General features: G+C 47.0%; 2 pseudogenes; one reads left to right on the forward strand and one right to left on the reverse strand.

Annotated features, from left to right (window-relative positions):
- Positions 1-17885: 17885 nt before the first annotated feature.
- LOC119801225 lies at positions 17886-19039 on the forward strand (annotated as a pseudogene).
- A 35-nt stretch (positions 19040-19074) lies between these two features.
- LOC119801227 lies at positions 19075-20129 on the reverse strand (annotated as a pseudogene).
- Between the last annotated feature and the right edge of the window lie 283 nt (positions 20130-20412).

Raw genomic sequence — 20412 nt, forward strand, 5'->3', positions numbered from 1 at the left:
GAATGAACTACCCAAACAGTAACTACTATGGAAAGAACAGACCCTATTGTTGCTACCTCACAGGTGAGGAAACTGAGTGGGGGGTGTTAAGGAACTTGTCACACAGATGGGCAGAGACAGAGTCCACACCACTGCTTCCATTTCCAGGCCTCATCCCAGACAGGATGGAGGACACACTGCTGACAAACACCCACTCGCACCCCTTCTTGTAGGTGCTTCGTGTAAGCCTCTTGTCCAAGCCACTGTCTAGAGAGTCTTAAACGATCTGAGAAAGGGGAGAGTGCAACATCCTTCACCATGGAAACCAGTCCTGCATCCATTCGCTCTCTCCAGGAGAAACCATGACTGAGAAGCAATTGCTGGCTGCTGTTTCCCCAGGAGTCATGTCTACTTCATCTTACCACGCAGGCTCAGGGTAGAGGCTGCGCAGGCTTGGATACCACTGCTACTCAATGGGTCAAAGTCATTTTTGTCAATTTTCCAAGTGTGTGTTGGTAACCACATTGTCCTGGCTGGGTTTTAATGTCATGGAAACATATCCACAGTGAGAAACTCAGTTAATTTCTCCACATCTGCAAGCCTGACTTGGCCCAGTCTGAGCGGCTAAGACCCACTCACTAAAGGCTGATGTGAAGAATATTGAGAGATCCAGGAAAAGTGATGTTTGTGAGGGCTGGGAATTAGACAAGCTTAAAGAAGTTAGACGATAAAGAAAGCAGCAACTAAAAATGAAGCAGGAGGATCCATGAAGTCAAGACCACCAATCCAATGACCGACACGGCCAGAGAACTCAGCACAGACTTGCTAGGTTCTAGGCAGAGGGCACCATTACAAAAGGCTAGTTTAAAAGCCCTTCCATCTGGCCCCCCTGACCAGAGAAAACAGTCCCAAGGAGCGTCTGAACAGATGCAGTTTTTTTTTTTCTTCTGCACAGTCTCTTCCTCAAGATCAAGTTGTGTGGGGACAGCTCCTGTTTTGGTTTCCTTGCTTGTAATTCCCCAGGTGGGAAGCCATCTGCCCCAGTGAAAATGTCTTGTCACCGGAACTGTGTGCAACACACACACACACCTGCTTGGTGAACGTCGGCAGTGAGTTTCCGCTGAGAAGCAATCACAGTCACTACTCAGCTGGCAACGGCTGTTGAGAGCAGTGACAGTATTCTGCTGTAGGCTTCACTCTTAGGTGGCTCGGCATTTGGATCCCGACTCCAGCGCTTCTGCTTGCTCCTTAGCATTTCTGAACTTCACTCTCCTCCCCGTAAAGCGAGGAGCTGTGATACCGACTCACCAAATCCCATGGAAATCTTATCAACCAGTTCACCCAAAGGTACTGATAATGGGCTTGAAGTTAATGCACTGTCTGTCTCCAGGGCCATTGTAATCAGTTCCCACGTCTTCCTCTGGGGAATGGGGTGATGATGGAGGACCGGGGTGGTTCAAGGTCTTGGGCCAATCGAAGTATGATTCAGAAGAAAAGGGCTTCCAAAAGCAACAGAACTGAGAGAACAAGGAAGCGGCGGGCAAGAGGAAGGTAATGAATTCATTTAGCCAGTATTGGAGCGCCTCGCATGTGCCAGCCGCTGATCCAGGCATAAAGAGACTTTTCAACTCTTACGCAAGGGAGCCTACAATCTGGTGGGGAGCGATGGATGATAAACTCAGTAACTAAATATGAAGTGTGCCCAAAGGTTTGTAAATGGGGAAGTTGTCAGGGCGATGTGGGGCTTTGCAATTTTAAGCAAGGTGGCTAAGGGTCCCTCAATAAGAAGGTGACATCACAGCAAAGACGGTACCAGATTGTCTCCTAGCAACAGACAGGCTGGGTGCGGGTGAGCTGATGAGGTAAAAGTGGCAGGAAGTGGAAGCCTTGAGACGCCAGCCTCAGTCTGCCTTCAGCACCTGGTGCAGTCAGGAAAGGGCCCCTAGATATGTGTGTGTGTGTGTGTGTGTGTGTGTGTGTGTGTAAGATGTCTGTATGTGACTTTGTGTGAGCGGAGGTCAGAGAACAACTGGCAGGAATTGGGTTCTCTCCTTCCATCATGTGGGTTCCTGGGGATCGAATTCAGGTTTTCAGGCTTGGGAGGAAGTGGCCTAACCTGCAGAGAAATCTTGTTGTCCATGTTTTTGTTTGTTTGTTGTTTTTTTCCTTTTTCAGGACCAGCTGGGTGGGCTCTCCCACCCTGAACCTCAGCCCAGCAGTTCTGCTTATGTAGTTTTTGAGATGGGGTTTCTCTATGTAGCCTCCGCTGCTTTGAACACATGAATCTCCTGCTTCGAGCGTTGTGTTGCCACACAGAGCAGCACCGTCATTTTAAGGAGAGCCCAGGAGCCTTGAGTCATTGTGCGCAGTTGGTACGGGTTTCACAATGCACAGCTCACCCCAGATAATGGGTGGGTAGATTTTTTTTTTGTTTTTTTTGTTTTTTTGAGACAGGGCTTATTTGTAGCTTTGGAGTCTGTCCTGGAACTAGCTCTTAAAGGCCAGGCTGGTCTGGAACTCACAGAGATCCACCTGCCTCTGCCTCCTGAGTGCTGGGATTAAAGGTGTGCGCCGCCGCCGCCCCGGCATGCCTGTATTCTTGTAAAGAGTTTCCGGCACATAGAAGCAGAGTGTCTCTATAACAGAAGCCGGGTGTTGTGATAGTCTTCTGACACACGGGAATAGAGCACCGCGGAGAAGGGACTCCTTTTCCTAACTGTCCTCAGGCCACCTAGGAGACAGCAGTAGGCCAAAGGCTCAGGTTTCTGAAAGCTCGCACTTGTAGTTTGTTGGTTGAGGACCGGCTTAGTTATGCACCCGCCCCACTAACAGTTCTGCCTCGACTCCCTCCCACGCCGGAGGAAACACCTTAGTGAAGCAACAGTCCCAGAAGAGTCTATGCAGGAGAGATTGGGAGGGGAAGGAAGGTGCCAGGAGATTTTTCAGACTACATTTTCAGGACAAGCATGAAGTGCTTATTTAACGGGAGAAACGGCAAGCTTAGCAGCTGCTAGAGTTGATGTGCAGCAAAATACTGCGTTACCGTGTACTGCTCCTCAATTGCATGTGGGTTCCCTAACCCGGCCTTTTCTAGGGTCCCTTGCCTCATCTTTCATTTACCTCACTATGGTCTGCTTGTTGGGGACTTTTTCCTCACTGTGGGGGGCCTTTAGATCACTTGGAAGTCGAGATCTCAAAAGGGGAGGGGGACAGCTGGAGAGACAGCTCAGTGGTTAAGAGCACTAGCTACTCTCTGAGAGAACCCAGGTTCAATTCCTATTACCCACTTGGCACCCACATAGCAGTTCACAACCATCTGTAACTCCAGTCGTAGGGGACCCAACATCATCATCTGGTCTCTGTGAGCATGTAGTTCACAGACATACATGCGGGCAAAATACCGGTACACATAAACTAAAAATAAGTACATCTTTGTTTTTAAGATCTCAGAAAGGATTAAGGGAGTTCTGTGGGAGCTGGAGAGATGGCTCAGAGGTTAAGAGCACTGACTGTTTGTCCAGAGGTCCTGAGTTCAATTCCCAGCAACCACATGGTGGCTCACAACCATCTGTAATAAGATCTGGTGCCCTCTTCTGGCATGCAGGCATACATGCAGACAAAACACTGTATACATAATAAATAAAAACATTAAATTAAATTTAAAAATAAGAGAGAATGAGTCTTTTCTCTTAAGTTATATTTATTTATTTGTTTACTCTGTGTGTGTATGTGTGTGTGTGTGTGTGTGTGTGTGTGTGTTCACGTGTGTGTGTTAGGAAAGGTACAGTGTGCCATGGTGCATGTGTGGGGGTCGGTGGACATCATGGGGGAGTCAGTTTTCTCCCTATACCACGTGACTCCTGGGATGGAGCTCAGGTTGGCAGGCTTGGTGGTAAGGGTTTTCACTCACTGTGTCACACCACTGCCCCCAAGTCCTACCCTTGAGTGGCTCTCTGGTTTCCTGTCTTGTGAACTGATCTGTTACATAGCCCTTTTATGAATCATCCATTGTAATGTGATGTCGCCCAAAGGGCCTTAGCCAGAGACTGTACCACATTGCTTGAAGTTTCAGCTTTCAAGGCCACAAGCTGAATAAATCTCTTTTCTTTGTCGGTTATTCAGCCTCAGATATGTTATTATAGGAACAGGAATGAGACAACAGTTTAAGGAATCAGATCACTTGAGAACATTTGAACAAAATCACCCTATTTCTAGGAATCCCTTGGTGTCTAATTTCCTCCCTGCTCCCCACTGTGTCTGCTCTGAGTCATTATTAGCTCTTCTGTGAAGTCAGATGCCCCAGTGGTACGTCATGTATTCATGGCTACTCTATTCTGGTGTTAACCAAACTTCCTACTAGTTCCTTTGAAGCAATTTTCTCTGTGCGCTAACATAATAACATCTGTTTATTCTATATTATATATTAAAGATTTATTTTTATTTATATATGGTGTGTGTGTGTGTGTGTGTGTGTGCATGAGCGGGTCCTTGTGGAGGTATCAGATCTCCTGGAGCTGGAGTTACAGGTGGATGTGAGCTACCTCACGTGGATGCTGGGAACCGAACTTGGATCCTCAGGAAGAGCAGCACATGCCCTTAAACACTGAGCGATCTCCTCAACCCTCTTCATAGTCTTCTTGAAGTACAGATTATGTTTCCCTAACTTTGGTCAAACTTCAGTACTGTAGTTGTCCCATAAATATGCGGCCAAGGAGCATCTTTGGTACTCTGAAAAATCACACATTGAAAAACCATGGCCCATGCCACAAACAGCTAATTCCATATGTCCTAAAGGGCGGCCTCTCCACCTCCCAAATGTCACGTCTGCACCGAGCCTGATAATGTCCTAAGAACTCAGATATAAATATTCATCGAGAGAGTCCACACAGATAAGAATAACACCTGTAGCTCTGGAGCAGGGATCAAGTGCCTGGGCTACAGTCTTCATATTTCAGGGTATATGCAATCCCTTTTCGGCGTTAGAGAGAAATCCCATGCCCCAATATGGCAAAGAACGGGCTTCCCAGAGCCCTGAACCCATACCACTGAGAAGCCCCCTGGGGTTTGGGGGCACCAGTTCAGTTTCTGGGTAAATGCACAGAGTATGTGGCCTTTATGACCCGATACATTAGTCTTCTTGGAAGGCTGCCATTCTCAGGCATCAGGCATGCTGAGGAGCAAAGTCCCCAGAGCGCCTCAAGGGCAAAAATATCCCAATTTAAAAATATTCCCCGGGTGGTTTACAAATTGTGTATGAGTTCAGTACCCCAAGCCTCTGTGCGTGTGGCGTGGCAGGTGGGCTGTCTGTGTTTATTTATTCCTGACTTGCGATTACTCAGAAGGGCTGCATTTGTCAGAGCCTGTCTCCTCCGTGATGACAAGGACCCCTTGGAACCCAGCATCAAGTAAGTGTTGGTCAGGCTAGGGACTCTTGTACTCTGTGATGAAGACCAAGGCATTCCTGACCTTCCTGGAAGGCTGGGGAAAGGAGAGAGGCCAAGGCTGGGTGCCATCTAGGAGACAGTGTGGTTGCCACTGATGTGTGCTGGTTCTTACCAGCCCTGGTACCATCTTGAATCCTCTCACTGTTGGTGGTAGGTCTTGTCTATTCTGTGTTCTTGGAAGGAGACAAAGCACTTGGCATACACAAGAGAATACACACAGTGCTGTCCCAGAATCCCCCAGCCTGGCAGGGGACTGGGAGAAAGTCAGCTAGAGAGTCAACGCTGGCAGAAAGAATTCCCCAGCCAAAGTTTTGAGGAGTTTCCAACCAAAAATGGAACTCAAATAAGCTGCACAGAGAAGGGGTGTTAAGGGGAGAAAGGCTGCAGACCTTAGTCACCCCACAACTTTGAATGCATAGGCTCTGACTGACATAAAGGGGTATGGCTGTGTCAAGTGCCTGAGGAGACAAAGGGGACATAAAAGCCTGCCTGGGCTACTCCTGTTGTCCCTGGATTCTCCACTTACTGTTGGTGTGACCCTTTGACCCTTCTGGCCTCAGGTCTCAGTTTTCTGAGGCTATGGCACCTTAGGTTTGCCTGTGTCTCATGTCCCCCATCTTGCTTGAGTGACAGGATAACTCTGAGAGGAAGGTAGAATTAAGATTTACTACTTCTGTGATGCAGATGAGGAATGTGAGACTGGGCGGTAGGATGTGGCTTGTGTGAGGTCACAGAAGCGGTGAGGGATGGAGCTGACCAGAACCCAGATATTCCGACTGTGCTTTTGCTTCTGTCATTGCATGTTGGGTAGACCACCAATGACCAACAACGGTGCTTCCTTTAGTGCCTTATGTCTGAGCGCACCTGCCAACACATACGTTCATTCATACATAGAGCAGAAAATGTGTGGTATGGTGATATTTAACACTTGTGGTAGATCACACAGTGTAAAAACACCACATTTTAGAAAGGTGAAAGATTGAATCCATGATTTTTCAAAGCCACAGGGACTAACACTCATGGATCATTATTGAAGGTTGAGAGCTGGGTACAGGGATTCTTTTGCGAGGCATGTGTCTGGGAGTTTTACATAAGAAATTAGTGAGCAGCCGGGGTGATGGCGCACACCTTTAATCCCAGCACTCTGCAGGCAGAGGCAGGTGGATTCCTGTGCGGGGCAGGCAGGCCTGGTCTACATAACGAGTTCCAGGTCAGCCAGAGCTACATACCTGTCTCAGGGGAAAAAAAGTGTTACTCAAAAGCAGGGCCTCCCAAATTGTGGAAGCTTTGTCTAGTCATCTTGGAACCAGCCCCGGGGAACCAGGAAGCTGTTTGGGACACGCCTTCTCCCCATGGGTACCCTCACCTGAGCATGAGAGATGAAAATGGCAAGGCCTGGCTCTGCTTCTGAGGTGTGCCATAGCTTGTCTAACCTCCTCCTTCTGTAAGTGGTGGTGCTGTGTGGTCCAGATAGCAGAGTTCGGAACTACACCTGCCCTGTAACCTGCTTCTGCCTCTTGCAGATTGGATCCTGGGAAGGTATGTAACTTCTGGGTGTCTCAGTTTCCCTTCTGCCTTCTTCACCAGCTGTTTTGAGGATCCAGTGACATATGCAGACCACGTGAACACATACGCTCATGTGTACTAGCAGAACAATACTTGAAGCTTGTATGTAGCTGTGGTGACTGTTCCTCCTATCCTCATCGCAGCCTCCCCCCCCCCCCCCCCGTTCCTACCTTTGACTCGATTTCCGAAAGTGGCTGCATTGAAAAGATGCCAGTCTCCTCTGGGCGAGTGTGATTCAGAAAAAAGGGGAAATAGTTCCGGCTTATGTTACATGAGACAGGAAACAGAATGAGGTGGGAAAAGTATGATAATGGTTTAAGAAAACACATTTTAGTATGAGGCCAGCCACGTCGCTCCGTGACCCCTCACACATCGCCTGCCTCTCCAAACCCACCTGTCATCTCTAATATGGTGATTCAGAGCAGGTGGCCCTGAGGTTCCTTGCAGAGTTGCCTTTTTTTGGATGTGTCTTAGGTTCCTGGGAGTTTAAATTTCAAACACTGCTCCTGGTTTAGAGACTGATCACGGGATCTCTTTGTATTGGGACCTAACTGTGCTATGTCACTAAATGACAGATCAGATGTTTTAAGAGAACAAATATGTCACGTTGTCTACCACACATACATAATGATTGGTTGATAAGTCAGGAATTTGTAATAGAATGCCAACCCAATATATGTACATCATGTAAGCCAATCTCCATTAAGGCAGTGGAACATAGCTGGCCGTAAAAATGCCTATCTCCTTCCAATGCTTTATTATGATCCACATCTAGTCATATATAAACCTGAGATCCATAGTGGGTGCCGACCTACTTCCTAGATCCTTGTGTTGGGATTATCTAGAAGCTGTGACCATAGTTTTAAAAAAACTGCATAGCTTTTATAAAAAGATACATCTATATCTATAAAGGCATGATCATGATATATAGATTACATAGATAATAACCATGGACTATAAATAGCCATTATTTCAGGGTAGGGTCCTTTCAGGTAATTTTTTACTTTCTTCTTTCTTTCTTGTGGTTTTTGGTTTTGTTTTATGGTACTGAAGGTTGAGCACCCAGAACCTTCTACATGCTAGACAAGTACTTTACCACTGAGATCCATAGCCAAGTCTGAGGCACATGTATGGTTGAATTTACACACACACACACACACACACAAACACACACATATATTTATATCCATATATATGGTTGTATTTTTTCATTTTATACTGAATATTATTTACAAAGTCAGGGGAAATAAAACCTATTGGTGGCATAAGGAAGAGAATGTTGAGGCAGGACATGGTGGTGCCTGTTGGTGTTGCTAGCACTTGCGAGCCTGAGATGAGAGTATGGGTTCAAAGCTGGCATGGGACATAGAGCGAATTGTCTAAACAAACAAACAAATGAGTATATTAAGAGGTCAGGGAATGCAGCTAAGTAGTAGATCCTCAAATACACAAGCTTCTGGGTTTAACCCTAGCAGATCCTAATAGTATCACTCCCTATGAGATTGTGGGAGCCAATTACATTCAAACTACTACATATTGCTAGAATTGATATTTGCTATAAAAACTGTGAAGTTTCACACACACAGACCCACGGGTGTGTGTGTGAGAGACAATATGACTATATTAAGAGAGAGAGACTATATGGCTATATTAAGTACACAGACTTAGATATTGGCATAAGGATACAATTTTTTGAGAGAGGGATTTTCTGTGTAACAACTCTGGGAGGATATAATTTTTAAAGGAAAAAAATGGCAAAATGTCTGAGAACACCAACAGTCTCTTAGGGCAATGAACCTCTGCCCCATGTTTTAAAATGCAATGTTTTAGGTATTTTGCCCAGTGATTTCATTCCAGCACTTCTTGGCTGTCTTCCTAAACTGACCACAACTGAGAGAGTCTCAAAAGCGTCCAGAGCTGGGACAGCTGGTTTTCTGAGGACAGTCAGTAGCCAAGCCCCCTGCCTTCAGAGCCTGTTGCCTTTGCCTCCAGCGTCTGGACTTGCTGCAGGCTGCGGTGACCTCAGACCTCAGACTGCTTCTTTTTGGTCTGTTCTTCCCAGGACTCTTTTGACAGCAAGACCCTCACAGACCACACTCCTGCCCGTGGTAGTGTAGGGCATCTGGGCCGTGGCTCTCGGAGCTGGGTTATCGGGAGAGTGTGCGTGTTGAACAATAGCAGGGGAAGTGGGAGCGGACTTTCTGCTGATAGTCTCCAGACAGCACGTCTGGGGCAGGTGAGGGACCTGGGGACACTTCCTCCATGGTGGTGGTTTTGTCTCCTGTGCTCTGAGCCATTTTCTCCTTGAGAACAAAGGGTCACAACTTTGCTCAGTTCCCACTGTTCTGGGCGAAGCAAGGGTTTTTGGGAACTACCTGTTCATCCCTTAGAGCTTCCAGTGAGGGTTCTGTTCCCTTCTACCATACCCCAGAAGCCAGCCAGTCAAGCAATATCCTACTTAGAACTTTTCCTCTTCCTCCTCCTCTTCTTCCCTCTCTTCTTTTCTCCTTCTTTCCTCTCTTTTTTTATTCATGAGCTTGCCTCAGAGTCCCAAGGGTTGGGGGCTACAACCGCGTGCCACCTACCATGTCTAGATCTGAGAATTTAAAAATTTTTTTTATACAGTTTATTATTGAAAACCTTGCAAATGAATAAAACACCACATACCGAAATTAACCAGATCCTAAATCTATGTAACTTTATAAATTTATATATAGTGCCTTAGCTAGGGGTCCTATTGTTGTGAAGAGACGCCATGACCACAGCAACTCTTATAAAGGAAAACATTTAATTGGGGTGGCTTGCTTGCAGTTTCAGAGGTTCATCATGGTGGGGAGCATAGCAACATGCAGGCAGATGTGGTGCTAAAGCAGCTGAGAGTCCTATATCTTGCAGGCAACAGGAAGTCGACTGAGTCACTGGGCAGCATCCTGAGTGTAGGAAACCTCAAAGCCCGCCCCCACAGTGGCACACTTCCTCCAACAAGGCCACACCCACTAAACACAGCTACACCTCCTAATTGTGTTACTCCCTATGAGATTATGGGGCCAATGACATTCAGACTGCCTCATATAGCTAGAATTGGTATTTGATATAAAGCTGTGGAGTTTCACATTAAATGTAATACTTTTAGTATTGAATATATTTTATGCACTAATCTACCACCAAAACAACTTATATCTTCTTTCATAACTCATGTCCATTGCTTGCATTTTTCTCAGAATTCTTTTTTTTAATAGAAAAAAAAATGTGCTCATTAATCAGATTCTGGGCAGTTAAAGCAGAGACAGAGCCTTTTTCAGAATGAGAGTATATGAAGGAAGCGTGCCATTTTACTTAAAATTGCAAATTAGACTCTTTAAAAAAAATTGATGAAAGTAGAAACCATGCAACCATCTATCCTGGAGAAAGCGAGAACTAACTGCCGATGCACGATGCTTAGTGGGCCCACGATGCTTCTGGAGGCCTGGAGCTCCCTGGGCCGGTGGTTTCCAGTGGGTGCTGGAAGGTAGGTGCCGCTGCGGGAGCAGCTTTCTCATGTCTCTTCCCGCTTGGGACTGCCAGGGAAATCTCTGCTTTCCGCTCCGTCACAGGAAGGTGGGGACTGATTGTGCAGCGCACGGGCCACACCGTCTCAGATCGCAGTTAGGTTTTTCTGAGATATGCTTGACTTGAACTGCAAGCAGAATAACGTGACAAATGACAGTACTGATGTGGCAGGAGTAATTACGCTGGGGACTGCCATGGACACCACGTGGTCACACTGTTCACAGGGTAGCCAATTCCAGAAAGCACTTCATCCGGGCCCCGCATGTATGTTGGGAAATAGCGAGAACTCCATCCTTAGCAGAACCAGAGGTTAGCACCCTGCAGTCAAAGGGTCGACTGGGTGTCAGCACAAGCCCTCATAAAGGAAAGAAGGAGGAGTTCCCTCACCTCAGAGACGTCTTCATTTGCTCGGGTTGGAAAGCAAATCCCACCGAGGAAACAGGAAACGGGATGGAAGTGGCCTTTTCACATTTCTCAGAATTCTTAATAAGGTCAGCTCCAGGCTTTATGTTTACTTGTGTTCACTCACTTGAGAAAAAGAAAATTATGAAAATACTCATCTAGCGTGTACTATAATCACAGTAGCAGATGATATTTACCAAGTGTTCCAGTTTGCTTTCTGTTGCTATAACAACAGAGCCCATCATGGTGACAGCAGGGGCAGAAAGCTGAGAGATCACACCTCATCCACGCAAAGGGAGCAGAGAGCAAACAGGGAATGTAGGCGGAGTTTTCTATGTAGACTGCTAATCAGTTCCGTCCTGCCAGCCACTCCCCAAATAACCACACAGAGACTTATTCTTAATTACAAATGCTTACGCCCATTTTTAGCTAGCTCTTATAATTTAAATGAACCAATTTCTATTAATCTGTGTGCTGCCCTGAGGCTTTGATTACCTCATGTACGTATTTCCTGTCGTGCTCACTCTGCGTCTAGTGGCATATCCTCTAGCTCCACCCTTCTCCCCTGCCCAGCCATTGGCCAATCAGTTTTTTATTAACAATGGGCACAACACTATCCACAGTGTGCAGAAGGATTGTTCCACAGCACTGGAACTCTCAAAGCTCACTCCCCACTGAGTTCCTTACTTCCCACCTCCCCAAACAGCACCACCAACAAGGGAGCAAATGCTCAACTATCTGAGCTTGTGGGGGACATTTCGCATTCAAATTACCACCCCTGTACTGACAGTGTGCCAGGGCCCAAGCTAAATGCCTTAAATATGAGCTCATTGAATTTTCACGGCAGTTTTATGAAATTATCGCCTCCATTTTACAGTTGAGAGACTTGAATAAAATTCAGGTCTATAGAATTAAGAAATCCAGGTCTATCTTACACGAGTGCTCAAGTTTGTGACCTTGACAGACATGGTCCTTGCCCGTAGGAATCTTCCACTGTCATTGGAAAGAAAGAAGAGTGAATTCCATGCGGGGAACATGGCTAACCAACAAGAAGGCAAGGTGGATGGCAGTCAAAGCTGCCTAGCTGGTTCATCTGTCTCTGTCCATGAAACTGCATCTAGAATATTTTGGGAATGTTGGTCTAGCCTAGAAATGTGAGCCTGCTTACCTAACCTGTGAGTCCTAGCTATGGAGGTGCTATGGGTATATGGTAGATTCAAGGCTTAACATTCATTGAGGGCAGTATAGAAAGACATAAAGATTCAATATGGAGAATGGCCATTTTCCCCTCAGATCATTTAATTCCTCTTGCCCAGCAATCCTGGAACACCATCTGGCAAGGAGAGTGAGAGAGTTTTTTCCTTCCAAGACATTTCTTCTGGCAAATAGTTGAAGACTCTAAACATGGCCGGTGATCTACTGGGCCTTTGTGTGAGAGGAAACAGAATCCTTTCTGAATAATGGAACAAACACATCCATTCATCAGGTCCATCCCAAAACATCTCTACTTTCCACGTCTTAGGGGGGAGATTTGCAGGCCAGAGACAGCAGAAAGGGTCAGTCTTGAGTCTCGGCCTTCTGGGATAGACACGAGCTTCAAAAAGTATATGATTACTCATATTTCAGTCTGTCTCCATGAAAGTCAAACATTTTATTTTTATTCTAAGTACTTTGGTAGATAAAGGACTCCCCGCCGCCCTAATCTGTTCCTACAAAGATAGCAAAAGATCATGTAAAAATATATTCCAACTGACGGCAATTCTTCAAGGGAGGAAAATGGATTCAGAGCTTTATAAACAGCCTATTATAGGAATAACAAACGTCGGATCACCCTTCTGAAGTTTATAATTGCTAGGTCAAAAATTTCGGGAAATTTTCCTGAGTGTTGTGCTGGCTGCCAATGCTTTCTTGCAGCTTTGGTTTATCTCAACACACATTGACTGAGCCTTTACTGTCCAGGGCAATATGGAAAAGGAGATCCACCTGGACTCCAAAAGTGGGGTCAACCCAGAGTTCTTTAAACTTCCTGTTCGTCAATGTCTTTTTTCTGTCAAATAAAGATCAGACCTAACCAGCAAGGATCATTAGAGGATCAACACGGTGATTTCATGGGCCCAATAAATGGCATTCCCATTCCCTGCCCAAGTTAGGAAGAAGTAAGAAGGACAGGCAAAGCAGCCAGGCAGAAGGAGGTCAGTATGTTATATTACCTCGCTTACCGATGGGACGAAGTTCAAAGGCCTGGCCTAGGACATGCAGCAACATTGGGCTTTCTTCTTCTCAGCCCCCTTGTGATGCTGCATATGAACGTACTCTTGCCCGATGCTGAGTAAGGCAGAGCTTGCTTCCTACTCACAGGCAGCTCCCAGGGCAATGGAGCAGGGACCAGACTGAACCTCACTTGCCTTGTGTCTTTGCGGGTCACGGCTACTGTTGTTTCATGGGCCCCTTCTTCCATAAAGTCATGTGAATTAGGTGAATGTTATTAATACTATATTTAAAACATTTTCTTTGATTTAAAGGATCTTTTCTATAGATTTTTAGATAAACTGAAGCATTTTCTGTGCGCTGTATAAAGCAAGCATCGGGGACTCTGGCTACTGTGCCTAATGCATATAGTGTCCCTGTGTCCAGTCTTGCTCCCAGCATCCCCAACTAGACAATCTTCCCCTCCTGCCCTATGACCCCACAGATGGAAGTAGGTGTTGCCCTCTGTGGAGACGTGAGTTCAGGTGTCAGGATACTTCCCGTTCCCCACAAAACAGTAAAGTTCTAGAAAGAATTGTGTGATAATAGCCTAGGTGGAATAAAAAGCCAAGGTGAGCTAATTACAACCCAAAGCAAGAGGGAAATCAACTCAAAATTGAAGAGCAAGTCCCACACTGAACGGATGCCCGGAAGCAATTCCTTGAGGTCCTGATATTTCAACTCTGTCTTGCAGGATAAAAGATTTTTGCTAGATAAGGATTTGATCAAGGTAGAATGGGGCGAAATGAAAGGGACATTCCAGACCTCTGGAAACACGGAAGGCATTCTGGGAATGGAGGAATTCAAAACCATCCACCTGTCCCAACTCCCTGACTGCTCTGTCGCCATTGCATATCAGAGGTGGAAGGGAGGAAAGTCCCCATTTTGTCAGTGCACACCCTTCACTGGGTGCTTAACACACATCTCGCTTATTCGTTCTCTCCTCCAGTATTTAGAGGTGGATTGGTAACTCTCCTTCTTCTAGACAAAGAGGTTGAGACCTTGAAATTTTCAGTGCCTTGCTCCAGCACCTCATGGGTATCAGCTAGAGGCCAGCAGCCAGAACCCAGGCTCCCAACTGCCTTCCCAGAGCCCTGTCCACGCCTTCCTCCGAGACTTCAAAGGGTTGTTCTGAGAGCTGTACAAAAAGGAATTCTTACAATTATATTTTAGGAGGAATGTTTTTCCAGAGATTCATTTCTGACATTCCATTCCCCAGACTCTCAGGCTCCGGGATGCTTTTCCGTTCCTCACCTGCTCATTGTCTGCTCAGGGCCTTCATCTGCTGGCAATGCTCTTTTCTGACCTCTTAGGCAGTGTCAAGATTCCTGCTATCCTGGGGATTCTGGTTATTCTCCCTCCCCCCCACACACACATACACCCAACAGGGGCTTTTCCAGGCTCCCGGCACTGAGAGGGCTCTGCTTGTCCCTAGACCATGCTGGGCTTGTGGGAGCTGACAGTTAAGTACTCAACGTGTAATATGTACTTGTACAGGGCTTACCATCTCATGCCCACTCTTTTATCTGCTCAACACTCCCTGGGCATAGGCATCGTTAAAACTAGACAAGGATGCTGCGACTCAGAAATGTCAACTAATTTTCAGAAGATGACACAGGTCTCATTGGCAGTCTGAGGCAAGATTCAGTTTCCCCTTCCCACCACAAACTCGCCCTGAACTGTGATGGGGTCTAGCAGAGCCTCCAGCTTCCTTCCCACCAGGTACCATTGGGAAAAACGACCTTTCTGCCTTTGTTCAATTACTTGCAGTCTCTCAAACTACTTTTAGTATTTGGGTTCTCTGTTGTCCTGCCAGTGATGCTTTTTATTGTTTTAGAAAAAGAAAAGAAAGGAATGTCTCCATGTGGTCTGGAGCTCCAGCCTATACAGCTTTCAGACTTGGGATCCTTCCATCGGGCCTCTCAAGAGCAGGGAGGACAGGTGTGTGATGCCATGCTTGACTTCGAGTCATTCTTTTGCAGGTGTTTTTTTTTTTCTCTTTCATCTAGCTTCATCCAGCTCTCTCTCTCTCTCTCTCTCTCTCTCTCTCTCTCTCTCTCTCTCTCTCTCTCTCTCTCTCTCAGGTAATGCTGAAAACCTGAATGTATAATTCTTGCCTGAGAAGCCCCCTCAGGAGACCAAGCCTTGAGGGACCATCCATGCATTCTATCTCTTTAGCATTCCTTCATCCATTCCAACACGCCATCCTGGGTGCCTTCCCTTTTGATATTAGACTATTACTCCCTGCAATACCACGTAGCTTTGCCTTGAATTCCAGCTCCGTGGCTGGACAGTGGGGTGAGTTTGGGCAGATGGTCCAGACTCTCTGCTTCTGTGCTAATTCTCCCAGCATCAGCCTTGTAGGGGTGCTTTGAGAAGAAAGCCCATGCTTGCAGCACTTCAACTGTGCCTGGTGGAGAATATACATGCCGTAAATATCAGTGGTTTTTATTGTCACAGTTTCCCAGGGCTGGGCCAAGGGAATGTTCTCCCCTTGGAACTTGGCTCCTGAGCCTGTCTGAACGGATTCATTTGGTCCTACAGAAATGGTCTGTTGGTCTCTCTGCTCGCTGATCGGGGGCAGTCCTTCTTCCTTCCTCAATCTGGAGTTTCGGCTATTTTTTTAAAAATCTGTACCCCTCTTTTCACAAACTTCCCCACCTTCTTGCTCCTCCCCCTCCTCCCACTCTCATCTTCCCTTTTCAGCTTAGTCAGCCTTGGCTTCTGAACTTGCTGCCAAGGAACATTTACTAAGTCAACACCCCCCGAAAGTGGCCCCTCAGACTCGGGTTAAGTGCTTCATAAAACAGCCTCCTCTTGTGAATTGATAAACTGCTTTCTAGTCTTTCCTCATCTCGGGCCCAGATTTCTATCTACACGGGGCCCTGTAACCAGCACGCTTGGGCCTGGCACCTGGCTCTATCACTTACTTGCCTGGTGCCCGAGACAAGCTGTTTAGCCACAGTGCCTCAGTTTCCCCATCTGTCAAACATGATAATAATACTAATGGCTTTATGGTAGCTGCGGGAGACTGAATGCCGGAATCCTCTTGGGGTACTTCAAGTGGTGCTGGAGAATAGCTGGGTGTCTGCTCATTCAGATCCTGGTACCATCCTTTGGAGCAGCTCAGAATAAATCAAATTATCTAATTAATTCATGTTATCCCCTCAGGACATCCCCTCTGCCCTGCTTCTCCCCCAGCTACCTGCAGACCTCTTCCCTGTCAGGCCAATTTCCTTGTTGTCTCCATTGGCCAAACTAGAAAGATCTAAGTTTTAAAAAAATCATCATCTTCCTGCCTCATTTTAACCACATTAAAACACCAGCATTTTTTAAGGCCTTGTCTTTAAAGTCCACCCCTGTCCTCTGGTCCCTAGGTCATCTATGGGTGACCCTAGACACTACTTATCTGAGAGTGGAGCCTGGAGGCAGGAGGCACCTGAAGGTATAGAGACACCCTAGGACACCAGCCCCCAGCCCCACCCTGACCTGTGGAACAGCTGGCAAGTTACTTCCTGTTCTTTGCTTATCCTTCCCCAGATGTGGCGTGGCTCTGCTCTGGGTTGTTTCTGATTGTTGGTATGCCACTAAGAAGCCTGAATGGTCTCCCGAGGTGTGGAGAACAACAACCGGTTGGACGGTCACCTCACTTACTTGGCTCCTGGTGGTTTAGAATACATTAGTTAATTCCGCATTGTCACAGATCTGTCATAGGCAGAAGAATCCCTCTCCTCCCCAAACCAAAAGGGCACCGTTCTTACAAATATAGACATTAAAACTTGAAACTAAGGAACTTGCCCATGGTCATACAGGCACCTAAGGACTCAGCTTGCATTTCGGTCCTCAGCTCTTAATTGCACGCTTTGTCTGAAGGCTCAGGGAATTCAATCCTGTTTCTGAAGTGGCTCCCCTTTACAGCAGTCGACACCCTAAGGTGTCCTGTAGACTTTCTATTTATAAGCTAGGGAACTTTGGATGTAGAGTCGCAGCTTAATACTTGGTAAGGCCTCGGGTGTTTCTGCGTGAGAAAGAGAATGGACAGGAGAAACTAAAGAGCCCTGTCTCGGACAAGTCAAGTTGCATCATTTTTCTGTCTTCCCGCTGCAAGCCCACAGGAGCTTCTAACCAAAGTCTTCCTCTTAGGATCTCTTGTCTTAACTACGTTTCTATTGCTGTGATATAACATCATGGCCAAGATCAACTTGGGGAGGAAAGGGTTTATTTGACTTACGCGTCCTGGTCACAGTCCATCGTGAAGGGAAGTCAGGGAACAATCATGGCGGGAACCTAGAGGCAGGAACTGAAGCAGAGGCTGTCGGGGATGCTGCTGACTGGCTTGCTCCCATGGTTTGCTAATCCTGCTTTCTTGTACAAGCCAGGACCACCTGCTCAGGGGTGGCACCACCAACCATGGGCCCTCCCATTACCAGACATTAATCAAGAAAATGCTCCCAAAGACTTGTCTATAAGCCAAGCTTGTGGATGCGATTCCTTCATTAACATTCCCTCTTCCCAAAGACCTCTAGCTTGAGTCAAGTTGATAAAACCAACCAACCAACCAACCAACCAGCCAATCAACCAAACAACCAACTAACCAACCAATAAAACCCAGCCAGAACATCTTTCGAGAGATTGTAAGAAAACCAAACTTTTGACTTTGCCAATAGTGAGGCGTGCAGCTGGCAGACAGCAGCCATCATGGGGTACAGCCGTGAGAGGGTGAGCACTGTGGGTGCTCGGGACCAGGAGCCTCGAAAAGAGTATACGTCCATGGTGACAATGTGGATGCTGAGTGGCTTGTGAGCTGTTGCAGATTGTCAGTGGAGGTAATGAAAGCTCTGGATTCGTCTGGGTGGTGAGGACTTTAAGGCTACCCAGAGGAAGCGTTCAAGAACCACCCAGGAGCTGGAGAAATTCAAGTGATGAAATTGCATTTCAGTTGATGAAAGCAGGAACCGGTGGAGCGCTCCGGATGTGCAGCTGAAGCATGCATGGAAACAAGTGGATGGACGCAGAGACCGAATGGAGGCAGCGAGCGGAGGCGGATGCGCAAAGCTGGGACAGCAGATTCTGCTGATTTGAGACAGCCTCATGGACGACACATCTGGCAGCTTTCAGCCAAGAGGGGAACAAAATTTAGCTCTGGCTTTTTTTTTTCAACCAAGGCCAAACATCCAGTGGCAATTCTGGGAACAATAGACTGTCAGCCATTGGTGAATTCGGCTTCATTTTATCAGATACCAGCTTTGACAAGACTGATGAGTCTTGGGACTAGGGCATTTCTTTGGTGAAGAATGTCAAAATGAAGAGGTGAGAAACGAGGCATTCCAACAACTGACAGTTCATTGATGGCCCTCCTGGGCCTGCGAAGAAAACCTGTTCCGTGGCTCTAGGGTAGACCAGGTAAAAGAATCGATCGCTGCACAAACCACAGTGGCTGTTCACAGTGACGGCAGGCCATTGAAGCTTTGCCTGCGATCGAGACCTTGCTATCTTGGACCAGGAGTTGAAGGAAATCAGGTTCTTTATAAGCTGTCGATAGTGACTCCACTCTGAACGGCAGACTACCGAAGCCCAAAACTGAGACAGACAATTCACCTCAGAATAACAGAGGCATGTGCCTGTATGATTTCCTTCAAAGACTGTTATTAACCCTGAATCTTATGTTCTATATGGAAGGCAGATAAATTTGGCAAGCTGTTTCCAAAATGTCAAAAATGTCGTTTGGCCTTTCAAGAAGATCAGACTGATGTCCTCTTCCCTAAATTTCTCCCCTGGTGGGGACACTCCAGGCTGGAGAGGGAGTGTCAGTGGATTTTGTGTCCCAGAGCAAACAGGTGTGTTTCCTGCAGTTAATAAACCCCGGGGACTCTAGGCAGAAATGGCTTTACTTGAGGTATGAAGCAGGGAAAATTTGCCTTGTTGACCTAAGTTGGTGGCAGACTTCCTTTTGTCTCCAAACCTGTTAGTGCTCTTGGAAAGGTTATACAATCACGGTGACAGGGTACGAGACAAGTTGGAATTCAGGAGCGGTCACGCCCCCTCCCCTCCCTCCCCTCCCCCCCATCAGCTCACCTCAACCTCGTATCCATGAAGTTGAGCTCCCATCGTCCTGCTGGGTGCAGATGCTCTTATTCCGCCATCATGAACTGATTCTAGGATTCCAGGGGCAGAGAAAGCAGAGGCTCCACTATCTTGAGTTGACACTTGATTTCAACTGGAACACTGTCGCTGGGTCTGGATTAGGCACAGCAGGGGCAACTATTGTAGGGCCAAAGACTTGAGCTGGGTTGTCAATATCCATCTTAGTGTTCAGACTCTGAGCCACGCACTGCAAGGGAACCGTGAGGAAGGCCAGTGTGTCCCTCTTGGCCCAGGGCAGTTCGTTGCCAGCCCTGTACGTGGCCTCTATGCTGCTGTCTTCGTCTGTTATTTCTGCTGCCTCCACTACTTAGTGAAAAGGTCAGAAGGGGTTCTCTGAGGTTTCGAAGGAAGTCTTTCAGGAGGCTACAGATGTCATGGGTCATCCACTTCGCTGAGGAGGGGTACAGTTTTCACATTGAGGAATTTCTTTCTCAGCTCTTTTACTGTATGGTCACAGCCAGGGATCCTGTGTACGCCAGCCTCAGTCAGACCTCCCAACCCAATCTCAGTTAGTCACACAGCTGATAGCAGTAGAAGGGATTGTGGGAGAAATCTGGGACTAAGTCCACCGACACTGACACTCCCTCTCCAGTCTTGACAAGTGTTCCCACCAGGGGAGAAATACAGGGAAGAAGGCACAGTCCTGAGCTTCTTGAAATTCAAATGACAATCTCGACACTTTAGAGACAGCTTGCCAAACTTTATCCACCTTCCACATGGAACTCAAGAATCGTGCTGTCCAAGTAGGGAGAAACGGAGTTGTCCAGCCCCAAGCTCTTGCAGTGAAGCTGAAGTCATGGTATACTGGGCGTGATCCAGGATAGGCCAACAGAGAACTCGTCCTGGACATCCCTAGAGAGTGCAGGAAGGTCTTGTCCCAACCTCTTATTTGCCCCCCCCCATGCCAGCAAGGAGGTTTATGACTCACAAAGCTCTTAACAATGTGCCCCTAACTCTCCTTTCTCTGTGAGTCACGCTCCCATATACCTGTTGGTCCATCTGTGCAGAAATACTCTCCAGTCTTCAGGCTTTTGCTCATGCTATCCCCAGAGCTTAGCTGTTGCTCCCCCATTTCTGCCTC

The sequence above is a fragment of the Arvicola amphibius genome, chromosome 14 (assembly GCF_903992535.2).
Source record: "Arvicola amphibius chromosome 14, mArvAmp1.2, whole genome shotgun sequence".
NCBI lineage: Eukaryota > Metazoa > Chordata > Mammalia > Rodentia > Cricetidae > Arvicola > Arvicola amphibius.